General features: G+C 47.3%; 1 long non-coding RNA gene across 1 annotated transcript; it reads left to right on the plus strand.

Moving 5' to 3' along the window:
• Positions 1-139: 139 nt before the first annotated feature.
• Positions 140-9,498, plus strand: LOC141572083 (uncharacterized). Its single transcript, XR_012497193.1, has 2 exons — positions 140-361; positions 1,154-9,498. It is a non-coding gene; the product is annotated as an uncharacterized LOC141572083 (long non-coding RNA).
• The last annotated feature ends 3,633 nt before the right edge of the window (positions 9,499-13,131 follow it).

The raw sequence follows: 13,131 nt of genomic DNA on the forward strand, positions 1-13,131 counted from the left end.
CTGCGGGCGCGCGCCCAGTTCAGAGCGTAGAGCGGAGGCCGAGGGGAGCGTGCACGCGCCTGCTCCGTGTCCGGCTGTGCCCACGCACGCCCGTTGTCCCCGCCCTCTCTGCGTGCTGGGATTCCCAGCCCGGGCTTGGCCCCGCGCGGGCCCCGCCTCTGGCTCCCGGCGGTCTCTCTCGGCTGGGAGCTGGGCGCGCTCGGGCACGCCTGCACACACCGACCTCCGTCCTCCAGCGTCTGCGGGAGTCCTTGGTGCCTCGGCTTCAAAGCAAGTCCCCCCAAAAGTCTCCGCGTGCACTGCGGGCCTAGCCCCAAGCCGCTAGGTGAAGCTGTGGTCGACTTCTAGTATATGACAAATGGTTAGTAGGCTTCTTAATTTTGGGGTCTCGTTTCATAATTTTTTTCTAAAGGACAGAAATTATCTTTGTGTGGGGACAGAGTCCCAGAGAGCAGTTTCCAGGCTCTCGACCTCACGTGGAAAGGTGCTGGCTCTGGTGGTGGATGGCCCTAAGCTGTAACCAGTTCACCATTAGCCACTAATATAACTGCCGAGGCTACGTTGGGGGATTGGTTGGTTGGCAGAGAAGTGGAGGGTGGATTGCGCATCCTGTGGCGCCTGCTTCCTGTGTCTCCAACCAGCCTCCAGCGAGAACATAGTGGTATGATTCCCCTACCTATGGCTCTGTGGGTGTTCCTTTTTGACCTCACCAAATCCTGTGTTCTTATGCGGGGAGCAGGACCGGAGACCCTACATGACACGTCATCAGTCACCTAACGGTAAACCTGGAGACCGACTAAGTTGTACAGGGTTCTGTTTAATTCTCATCATTCTAGCTGAAAGCTGATGAGACTTTGGTCCAGACAGCTGAGTGACTCGCACCACCTAGTGGCAGAATTTAACACCCGAATTTCTCAATGAATCCTTCCTTCTCTCCCCACCCCATCACCCACAGGAGATAATACAGATTCATCCTGCTGGCGTTGGAGGCCCTGTGGGATGTGACTAACCTGCATTCGATGTTTTCACCCCATGCTTCTCTGATCCAAAAAGCACCTTTCTTTCCCTCCCCAGGTCTCCTTTCCTAAACAACTTTCCCTTACAACTTGCAGTAGCGTTCTTTCCCTCATTCAATGTCTACTTGGTTTCTCAGTACATTATGGATCACACCCCCTTCCTGCCGATACCAGACCACATTTCCACTCCAGCAGTTGAAATGAGACAGAGGGAACGGCACCCACCATGCCCCTAGGTAAGCAGCTGCCCCAAGTCAGAGGCCTTAGCTGGTCAGAGGAGCTAGAGGTGGCATCTGTCTGTAAGGCAGGGACTGAGGGAGAGCACGTTGTGTAATGCCAAAATATCTGGGTCTCCTTCCTGGAATTTTTATTACAGACCCATTAGCAGAGGTATCAAAAGCTGAGGAACAAAGATGTCCATTGACAGTTGTTTGTCATATGAAAACAATCTAATTGACTATCAGACTGAGCTGATGCTTTGCAGAGACTCAGGCAGCCAACACAAAGGTATTTTTGGAAGGACCTCAAAAATACAGAGCTAAATGGAAAATCACTTTGCTCCCACTTGTTCAAAAAGTGGAGTACTTTTTAGGTTATGCATGCATGAAATCAAGGTATTTAAGATTCCTTTGGGTTCTAACATTCTAAGCCTGGTGTGCCCCAGAAAGGAAGATCTCAATATCCTTGAGGGTGGAATTTAAATCAATCTTCTACCTTATTGTCCATGGTTCCTGACCTGACCCACATAGCAGAAATTCAATAATTACTTGTTTACTAAGTAATCTAGAGATGGACTTTTCCTTATACCTCTGCTCACTCCTTCCCTCACCTACCACACCTGGGGACTGGTTCCTTAGAAGCACCCCACATGTATATCAATAATAGTCTCTATTTTTTTCTTCATTCTCTTTTTACACTGGTGACTTTTCCTCTTGCTTAGTAAATCTCTGGCATCTTTGCTATTTTCATATATATGATTACAAATGAATGATCTTGGAATTTCTTTTTCTTGGTGAAACTTTCATTCAACAAGCATTTTTTGCCTTCCTGCTCTGTGCCTGGGGTTGCAGTGATGGAATAGTAGTCTCTGTTACCTCTCAGGAACTCAGAATCTTGTGAGGAGAGCAGACTGGTAAATGGATCATTGTCAAACCTGGCGATGCCTGTACCAGGGATGTGTATGAAGCGTGGCAGCAGCACAGAGGAAGGTGTCACAGGTGTGCGGGAAAAGAAGGAAGACTTCAGAGAGGCTGCTGTGTTCGTTTCCGATTGCTGCACAGCCAGCTGCCACAGATCCAGTGGCTAGAAATAACACCTGTTTATTAGCTCACAGCTCTGTAGGTCAGAAGTGCATGGCGTCACAACTGTGTTCTCTATTTGGTGTCACAAGGCTGAAATCAAGATGTCAAATGGCCCTGGAAAAGATCTGTTCCCAGCCTTATTCTTGGCAGAATTCAGTCTCTTGTTGTGGTAGGGTTGTGGTCCCCATTTCCTTGTGGGCAGTCAGCCAGGGTCTGCTGTCGACCTCTAGAGCCCACCATCTTCATAGCCAGCAACAGAATTTCCTGCACATCAAATCCCCATACATGTTAAATATCTGTCTGACTTCCTCTTTTGCTACCAGCCATAAAAAACTCGCTCCTTTTAAAGAGTTCATATGATTATGATTAAATCAGGCCCACCCAGATAATCTGTCCTAAAGTCAACTGTGTTGCACAACATAACCTAATCACAGGAGAACAACTGATATTCACAGCACTGAGGGTTATGCAGGCTATGTCCCCCAGTGGGCAAGGATCTTCAGGAACATGGGGCTGCACCCTCCCCAACTAGATTGAAAACAATGACTGGACTTGGAACTGAGCTGCGCCCTCCACAACTACATTGAAAATGACTTAACTTGGAGCTAATGGGTCCTGGAAAAACACTGTTCCCCAATATTCCCCAATAAAAAAAAAATTTTATTACAGTAGAAGACACATTGCCATTAATCCCCCTCAAAATACTCCCCTCACTTCGAATACACTTATCCCATGTGTTCTTGCCGCTTTCTGAAGCAGTTCTGGAAGTCCTCTTTCGAGGGTGTCTTAGTTGCTCTGTCATAGCTGCCTCCATGTCCTGAATCGATTCAAAATGATTACCTTTCATAGTCATTTTGACTTTGGGGATGAACCAGAAGCTGCATGGTACCAGACCCGGTGAATAAGGTGGATGAGGACACACTGTAATGTTTTTATTTGACAGAAATTGCCTTATACCAGAAGTGATGTGTGACACAGAGCATTGTCATGGAGGACGAGGTAAAGACACAAAAGGACTTCTAGATCTACTTCAGAAAGTGGCAAGAATGATGGGGTAACTGTTCTTATTGAGGGGGAGTATTTTGAGGGGGATTCATGGCAATGTGTCTTTTACTGTAATCAATATTTTATTTAAACATTGACTATGTGTTTTGATCACGCTGCGTATGCTCATAGCTGCTTTTTTCAGAACAGCCCCAAACTGGAAACAACCCAAATATTCATCAGCTGGTTAGCAAAGAAAGGAACAAACCATTGATAACATGAATAAATTTGAAAAGCAGTATGTTAAGTGAAAGAAGCCAGATAACAGAGTACGTATTATATGATTCCATTTATATGAAAGTCTAGAAAAGGTAAGACTACAGTAGTCAGTGCTTGCCAGGTGCCAGGGTAGAGGACTGTCTGCAGAGGGGCAGGTGGGAACTTTCTTGGGTGAGGGGAAAGTTCAGTCATGAACATTGTGGTGGTAGATGTAAGACTATATTTTTGTCTAAGCTCATCAAATTGTCCACCTGAAATTGGTGAATTTTATTGTATGTAAATGAAGCAGATAAAAGAATAATGCATACATTACAGTGGCATTTTGAGGATTAATGGGATGATAAAAATGCAGCCCCAAGTTCAATGCCTGACCACAAGAGGGATCCTAAATAATAGCTGTTATGATGCACACAGGCTTTGGCATGAGGAGGTCATGCATAAGGCAAGAGGCCTACCCAGGGGAGTGCCCTCTCAAGATGTTCTGCAGCTAAACTGAGTAAGCAGGTGGTTCGAGGTGCAATGAGGAAAGTGCTGATTCGAGGAGAAGTGTCACAGAGGCGGGGCACCAGAGCAGCAGAAGCCCCTCCTGCCCCTGGGAAATGGGTGTGTACCCCCATCCACAAGAGCCTTCTTCCTCATTCTGTCACAGGAAGGCCTGCCTGGCATGTCCAGCCTTCCCCTACCTGAGTGATGAAAGTCCATCCTGCCTGCTGTGTCCACACCTCCTTCCGCACCTCCCATGTGACCCTGCAGCCTTGTCCCAAATGTCTCCCAGGCAGAGCCCCACATGCAGTCTTGGAGTCCATGCTCCCAAGTCTGCACTCACTCTGGTCTGGAGGCTCTTAGCCAAGGAGGAGCAAACCTCGGCCCCAGAAGAAGCTGGACGGAATGCTGAGAGCTGGGGGAGAAGCAGGGGAAAGACAGCAAGCAGCCTGCAAAGCGAAGCAGGCCTCACTGTCACAGCAAGAGGCTCCTTGTATTTATATGTTGTGCCTCATTGCTTGGCAACCAGGTCTCCGCCTGCGGGGCTGCGGGGGCCACCCAGAAAGGAGTCTCCTTTTTGGAGTGGCTTGGCTGACTCCTGCACAAGCCAGCCCCTGAGACTAGTTTACAGGTAGTGACTTCAGGCTATGGGTGCTGGCAGCCCGTTTGTCCTGGTCGTGTCATCATGGTATGCAGCAGTGCCAGCGCCCCAGTCAGACCAGCGCTGCACTGCTGGGCCTGCCAGCTGTGTGGCCTCAGGCAACTCAACCTCCCTGACCTGACCTCCTCATCTGTAAAAGAATATGAGATCAAGTTAAGGGTGACTCCTTATTGGGGCTTACAACAGACTTTAAACACATAACTTGTAACACACACCCCTCCCCCCCCATTTGACAATGAAACTATAGTCTAGGGCAGAGTTAAGTCTCCTAAAGTCACCCAATTTGTAAATGGAGAAGGCAGGATTGGAACTCCAGTCTGTGGTGCAGAGCCTTGTATGTCTTTTCACCCAACACCCCACCTCTTGTGCCCACCTGAGGGGTTCAAGGACTGAAGTTCAGCCTGGTGTGGTTCTCTAAGGGCCATCCCTCTGAGGACAGAGGACTGCAGAATACTCTCTGATGTAAGGGCTATCTCTGTCTACCAATTGGAAAAGCCAGTGGTTCCGCACAGGAAGGGTAGGGGGCAGCTGCCTTCGTGCCTCAGCCTGCCTGCTCTTGCTGTCATCCATTCACCGGAGACTCCAGCTTGCTTTTTCTATTCCTGAGTCACCTCTCAGGGTGTATGTCTTCCAAGTGCTGATTTTGACCACCAGTTTCCTTATGGATGTAGGACTCCTTTGTTTGAATCAGCATGAAGGATATAAATCTGGCCATGTCAATCCCCTTCTCAGAACACTTCTCCACAAGGTGAAGTTAAAACTGTTGTGTGGCAGGCTGAAAAGCCCTCCATCATGGGGCCTCTGCTTCCCCAGCCCTTCCTTGTCATTCTCATCAGCCCCTGTGTTCCGGGCCCCAAATCCTCATCCAGTTCTACCTGGGGAGCTCCTTGGGTCTTCCCAGGCCCACAGGTCGAATGCAGGTCCTCTTGCACTTATTCTGCAGGCTTCCAGCAATGCTCTCTTCAGGCCCTCGCTGCCTCACTGTGCTGGGTGCTGCCCAGCACTGACTCAGGGAGGCAGGTCTTATCCTCCCCCATTTCACAGGGGAGGAAACTGAGTCTCAGGAAGATGACTCTCCTAGGGTCACACTTCCACCCTGACAGACTGACAGCCCTCATGCTTTCCTCAGTGCCCCCACCCCCTGGGCACCCATGTTAATGCACGTTCCTCTGTGGACGCTTGTACAAGGCCTGACAATTAGGTTTGCAAACTCATTCTAGAAAAAGTGCTACATACCTCATTTTTTAATATCACTATGGTCACCTTTGAAGTGCTCCCCTTAGGAAGCTATGCACTGACGCCCGCGTCTAGTCCACCCTTCAAAGCAATTTTGGAACTTTTTCTGGAACAGCCATCAGAGCTATTGTCATATTAACCTTGATGTCCTGAATGTCATCAAAATGTTTTCCTTTCAATATTTCCTTTATCTTCAGGTAAAGAAAGAAGTCATTGGGGGCCAGATCAGGTGAGTAGGGAGGGTGTTCCAATATAGTTATTTGTTTACTGGCTAAGAACTCCCTCACAGACAGTGCCGTGTGAGCTGGTGCACTGTCGTGATGCAAGAGACATGAATTGCTGGCAAAAAGTTCAGGTCGTCTAACTTTTTCACCAGCCTTTTCAGCACTTCCTAATAGTAAACTTGGTTAACTGTTCATCTAGTTGGTACAAATTCATAATGAATAATCCCTCTGATACCAAAAAAGTTTAGCAATATAGTTTTGACTCGTGATTTTGACTGACAGAACTCTTTTGGTCATGGAGAATTGGCTGAGTTCCATTGTACGCTTTGACGCTTTGTTTCAGGGTCATATTGGTACACCCACCTTTCATCACCAGTGATAACACGGCCCAAAACATCATCTTGCCTCCCCAAAAGGTCTTGGCAAACTTGGACTCTCCCTTGCTTTTGTTCATTGGTGAGCTCCTTGAGGACTATTTTTGTACACACCTTTTTCATGCCAAGATTTTACTTTCAGTTAAGATTTTCCTGTTTCTCTATAGATGTTTACTTGGTCTGCTATGCTTCTCACAGTCAGCCAACGATTCTGACGCACAATTCGACAAATTTTTGCAATGTTTTCATCAGTTCTGCCTGTTACTGGCCGCCCTGACCTCTCTTCATCAGTGATACATTCTCTCCCCTCAGAAAAACATTTAATCCATTTGTACACCGCCATTTTCTTCATGGCATTATCCCCATAAACTTGGACTAATAATGTCCCTGATTTCACCTCCACTCTTGCCAAGTTTAACAAGAAATTTAATGTTTGTTCATTGCTTTAATTCACAAAAAAATGCAACAGTAAACGCTACTCAGCAAGACACTGCCACACGTCAACACGAACACAGCTGAGAAACACTGACATACCAAGGTTATGAAACCTTACCGAGCTGTTTGTGCAGTGCTGCCAATGTAAGCGCATGATGGCAAGTTCGCAAACTTAATTGTCAGACCTTGTGTATCTTCTTCGTAAGGAGACTGAAAATACCTGAGGGCAAGGCCCTCACACTTTCATCCTGCATGCCTGCTTCTGCACGGTACCATGTGGACTGTTTGCTGAGGAAGGGGATGAATAGACAGGTGATAGACAAAACATTTATTTAGGCCTCTAACTTTAGGAATTTGGGACTATTGAATAAGGGCAGGAAATCTCTGGTGCGCAAGATCCTTAACCCAATTTCATCCAGCTCTTGAAACTTGAAAAAAATCTACTCTTATTATTCAGACCTGTTTCTTCCCAGTATCTATAAAAATGTAACATTGTTTTAAAGGTTATAAGTAAATGTATCCTGAAAAGCCACAGCATTTTGAGCACTCACTCCCTTTCTTAGGCCCTCAAGTTCCCTGTGGACATGGTGAGAGACCAGCCCAGACCGGTGTTTTTCAAACTGCAGGTCCTGATCCATTCATTAGTATGTTGTGAAGTCAAACTGGCAGGAAATAACCTCTACTGAATAGAAAACAGAAATGTGTCACACATAATAAGAATGAATGTTGTATTGTGAAATTTTAAGTTGAATATGTGTCTGTATGGCAGGTCATTTTGTAAAACATTTTTTACTGTGGTGACAATCAGGAGTGTTTGAAAGCCCCTCTCCCTCTCAGCTTCAAGGATGTCGTGATTTGGAAATGGAGTTCAGCTGTACCCCTGAACAAAGACCCATTTGTGGTAGGTGAGCTCCATTTCAACAGTCCATCCACATTTCTTCCACTGTTCTTTAGTTTGAGAAAAGGAAACAATAAATATAAACATTGTTAAAGAAAAAAATAGAAAAGTAGACTTTATCCGTACTATTTTAAAACTAATAAACGCTATGGTTTTTTTTTTGTGTTTTTTTTTTTTGGTGTTTTTAATCATTATGCAAGGGAGAAAATGAAAGTCATCCTCTCTCTCCCAACCCCCACCCCCAGGCGCACCCCATAGGCAAGCTCTGCATGGTGCCCCAAAGGAACCATGGGAGAGAAATCACCATTTGTTAAAAACCACTGTGATAACTTGCATTTAAAATTGATGGGGAAAAATATGATGAGAAACAAGATATTTACATAGTAATAAAGCATCTCCCCACAGGACATTTATTAATTCGAAGGAAAAAAGAAACTTTACAGTGGAGAAACCTCAGAGAGACACTGCCTAAATGAATCAAGTGATCCAAGTTAACTATGACCAGTATTAAATACACCAACAACACCTGGCAAGGTGTCCTGAGACCGCACATCACTTCTGTGGTATTCTTGCCAAAAATGCTTAACCTCAACCTAGTAATGAGAAAACATCAGACAACCCAAAGTGAGATTTATCCCATAAAACAACTGGCCAAAGTGTCACAGTGACAAGAAAAGACTGAGGAGCCATCCCAGATTGGAGGAGATAAAGGAGACTTGACAACTAAATGCCATGTATGATTCTGAATGGGATCCTGGACCAGAAATAGGCTGTTACTGGGACATCTGGCAAAATTCAAATAAGTTCAGTAGATGAATTAATAGTATTATATTATTAATTCCTTGGCTTTGATCTTGATACTGTGTGTCGACCTAAGAATGTCCAAACCTGTAGAAAATGTTCGTAAAACTTTGAACCCAACAGAGGATACACCTGGAAGCAAGATCTCAAAAGACTGAGATGAATGCTTCTGGGAATAAGTTTGCAGTTGCTGTTATGCATTTGATATTAAGGAGAAAATGTAAGGATGATTACATGGAGGTGGGAGACAGCAAGGTGGCATTTCAAAGGTGTGTTAACCTAGATGCACAATAATGATGGACAGAGGTTAGGGCAATGATAAGCCTTTTACTAAGGAAGTTACAAGGCCCAGGGCGTGACCACCCACCATAACCTGCCCAGTTAGGAATTTATGGTCAGATCACTGTGTGAAGTTAACTCTCCATAGAACCCCTTTTATGTCTGCATGTGGTTATATGAGATGTTAACTGTTAGGTCTCTGAATGTGAGAGAGCTTGACTTAATGTTAGGTCTCAGAGACCTTGACTTACAGACAGCCATGTCCGCTGGCCTGTACCTGCAGACAGAGCCAAAGTTGTGATAACAGAAAACGCCACAAAACAGCTAGTGGCTTACAGGCAGTCAGCATTTTCTGTTCAAACAATGTTACCTTTTCAGCACAGCCCCTGTAAAACCCTCCTCACCCCCTCCTTCGGGGCTGCAAGTCTCCTTTAGGCGCGCAGCCCAGGCTGTAGCCATCCTTGTTCAGCCTGATAGACTTTCTCTTAATAAAACAGACTTTCTTTTAATAAACTTTCTTAACTTGCCTGGCCATGTGTGTTCCTTTACCGGCCGACCTATCATTTGGTGCTGAAACCCAGGAGGGTTTAGGCCGAAGAACGCAGGATCGCCCCTTGTCGTCACCCTTCCCCCTCCCCCCTTCCCCGCCCCCAGGCTTGATACTCTCTCTGGCTACCCTCCCAAACCTGCCAGAAGGATGCACTCAGGACTCTCTCCCTTCCGTTGCTGACATCCCAGACAACATCAGGCCAGACTCTCGCCGGGTGAGGGAAACCTATTCGTGTCTCGGACCTTCTAACTCTCTCTCACTGTTCTACGGTTCCACGAAAGTCCTAGCTGGGCCAGAATGCTCCTCTTGCCCCAGGGGCCCAGATCCTCCCAGTCTTGGGTACGCCCAATCTGAGAGTGATCTCTTCTACTCGTACTCGCGGGCGTTGAACTCCATAACTCCATAACTCACTGAATAACTCCGTTTTCAGCCTCTCATTTCTAGTCCTCCCCAGGTGTCCCACTCCTATATTAGGGTGAGACATTCCCTCCAAATTCAGAGTCTCCTTCCAATTTCATCCACCCGGTCCTGAACCCATCCTGCTCCTTGCACTCTTCCCCTCTGACACTCCGATAGAGATCCCCTTACAGTGTTTGGGACAGCTCCACCCCTTCTATCACTACACACCACTGTCCTGCCAAGATCAAGCTGTGTGATCCATCCTTGTTTCCAAACCAACCCCAATACCCCACCTTTCTCACTCATCAAAAGGGCCTACATCGACTAACTTCTAGCTAGGGGGTCCTCTCAAGCCTACCCCATATAACATGTCTATCTTGCCCGTCAAAAAACCCGATTGATCCTATAGATTCGTTCAAGATCTTAAAATAATCCATAAAGCTGTTCTCCCAACACACCCATCGTCCCCAACCCCTATACCCTTCTTTCTCATCCCCCCGATACCACTCACTTCACTGTCCTGGACCTCAAAGACGCCATCTTTACCATTCCCTTACATCTTCACTCCCAAGACCTCTTCACCTGTACCTGGACTAACCCTAACACCCTACATTCCAGACAACTAACATAGACAGTCATTCCCAAGAGTTCAGGGACAGCCCCCATTTCTTCGGCCAGGCCCTAGGTTCTCCTGACCCCATAATATTACTCTTCCCTCTCATAACACTCTGAAAATACCCCTACAATAGGTGGATGATCTCCTTTTGTGCAGTCTGTCTCACTCACTACTGGAATATACCGCTACCCTTCTTCCTTGGTAGCAAGGGCTACCGGGGATCCCCACACAAGGCACAACTCTCTACCTCCTCAGTTATCTACTTGGGTGTCCAACTTACCCCCACACACAGGTCTATCACAGCCAACCGTATCTCCCTTATTAAATCCATACCACCCCTCAAGTCCCCCTCTTCCTCAGTCTTTTCGAGCTCATGTATGGCAGACCCTTCCTCCTAGACAACCTCCCTCCTAACAACTCACCAGTGGGAGCCTACCTCCCAGCCCTTAGCCTCGTTTGGCAGATCCTTAGGGAACATGCAGATCACATTCTTCCTAGATCCCAAGACACTTCCTCCCACTTTTCCTAGCCCCAGGAGATTGGGTCCTTTTCAAAGACCTCAACCCCTCAGACTTACGACAATAGGGGAAAGGGCCCTTCCAGCTCCTTCACACCACCCCCACTGCAGCCAAGCTGCTGGCTCACTCCTGGTTTCACCTGCCTCGGCTGAAGAAACAGCTGACCCACCTGTCCTGCCACTCCATAGGACGGCCCAGGCTCCACAATATCGCAGCTCAGTCCTGAGCCCCACTTGGTTCGACTTCACCAGATCCCTGAGGAAAAACCAGGAGACTCATGATTGGTGATCCCTACCCTAACCCTTGTCCTCGCTGCATGAACCAAATACCTCACTCCCGGCTCCTGTGCTCACCTCCAAATCCTCTCAGTTATCTCCACCCTTTCCCTAAGCTCCGCAGACGACACCATCACCGATCTTCTTAACCCCAGAGGGGACATAAGTCCTCCGATGGTTGTCTTCATAATATTACTCTTCCCTCTCATAACACTTTCCCTACCATTACCCCCTTATCTCCTCCAGACCCTCAACCTAACTCATCATTGTCTAAACCAATCATCCCCCTTACTCGCTCAAGACTGCTGGCTCTGCCTAGCTACCTCTACTCAACTCTTCGCTGCTGTCCCCGTAACAGCTCAAGTATGGACTAATACTTCTGCCTTCATTTTCTACAAAGTCCAACACGGACCTGCCTTTCATTCTAAATCCACCACTCGCTACAACTCCTTCCCAAGCCAATACCAGATCAAAGCAACACAATACTGAAAACCTTCACCGATGCTCTAGATAAGACCTATGGCAAATTCAGGCCCATCGTCGGCCCTCTAAGCACATCCACACCGCAGCCCCCCTCTACATCTCCCACTCACAGACCACTGGCAGCCCCGTGGGCACCTTAGACCCCAATCTCTCTAATACCACCATCACTATCTCACCCTCTCTTACTCATTACACTTCCTCCACAGATTCCTTCTTCCAACAACCCCTCTGCTCTTCCTCCTGTCCCAGCCTCAGCTCTACTGGAACAACTAACATCAACACCCCTACTGTCAGGAGAGGCCTCAGACCCCAATTAGAGCTCCCTGCTGGTTCCTCCATACCAGCTAAACGGGATCACCTGTCTTAAGCTACCTATTCCATCTGACCCAGCTGACTTTTACCTCAATACACTCAAACTCTCTCTCTTTAGACATCCAAACTTTACACCCAACATTCCCTACAGCCCCTCACGGGGGCCACAGTGTCGAGCACGTTCGATATTTGGGACAAAGAAGGCTCCCAATAAAATACATGGGAACCCTAACCCCTTTCTTCTCCCTCAACATCTTCACCTGCCTTGGTCCCTCTGGCCTCTTCTGCGGAACCTCCACATAAGTCTGCCTCCCCACCAACTGGACAGGCACCTGTTTTACTTTCTCCAGATATTCAGATCGCCCCCAATAATCAATCTCTACCTGTCCCCAAATACACTCTCACGCGCAGAAAAGGGCCATCTCCCTCATTCCACTCCTAGTGTCACTGGGCATCTTTGCAGGAGTAGCGACAAGGACAGCAGAGCTAGGAGTCTCCTTACACCACTTACAGGACCTTGCCCAAGCTCAGAAAAACAGAGACCGCCTCAAGAATCAATGGAGCTCCTGGTTTATGGGTAACTGGGGCCCTTGGCTTCTCCCCTCGTAGGGCCTCTAATCATTATCATTTTTGGTCCTAGCCTTCGGTCCCTGCCTCCTCCGCCTTTTCTCCCAATTCCTGTACAGCAGACTCCAGGTGTTCACAAATGGAGCTGTCTATGAGATGCTTCTCCTACAACAACATTACCAGCCCCTTCCACAATGTCCCCTCCTCTCGCCACCCCCGTTCAGCCTGAAGCAGCTACAGAAGAGAGACATGATAGCCCCTCTCCTTTTTATTAACAAACAAGGCTGGAATGTTAGGTCTCTGAATGTTAGGTCTCAGAGACCTTGACTTACAGACAGAGCCATGTCTGCAAAAAAACAAGAAAATGTCTGTTGGCCTGCACCTGTAGACAGAGCCAAACTTGCGAAAACAGAAAACGTCACAAAACAGCTAGTGGCTTA

Source organism: Rhinolophus sinicus, linkage group LG01 (assembly GCF_036562045.2).
Source record: "Rhinolophus sinicus isolate RSC01 linkage group LG01, ASM3656204v1, whole genome shotgun sequence".
In the NCBI taxonomy this organism is placed as follows: domain Eukaryota; kingdom Metazoa; phylum Chordata; class Mammalia; order Chiroptera; family Rhinolophidae; genus Rhinolophus; species Rhinolophus sinicus.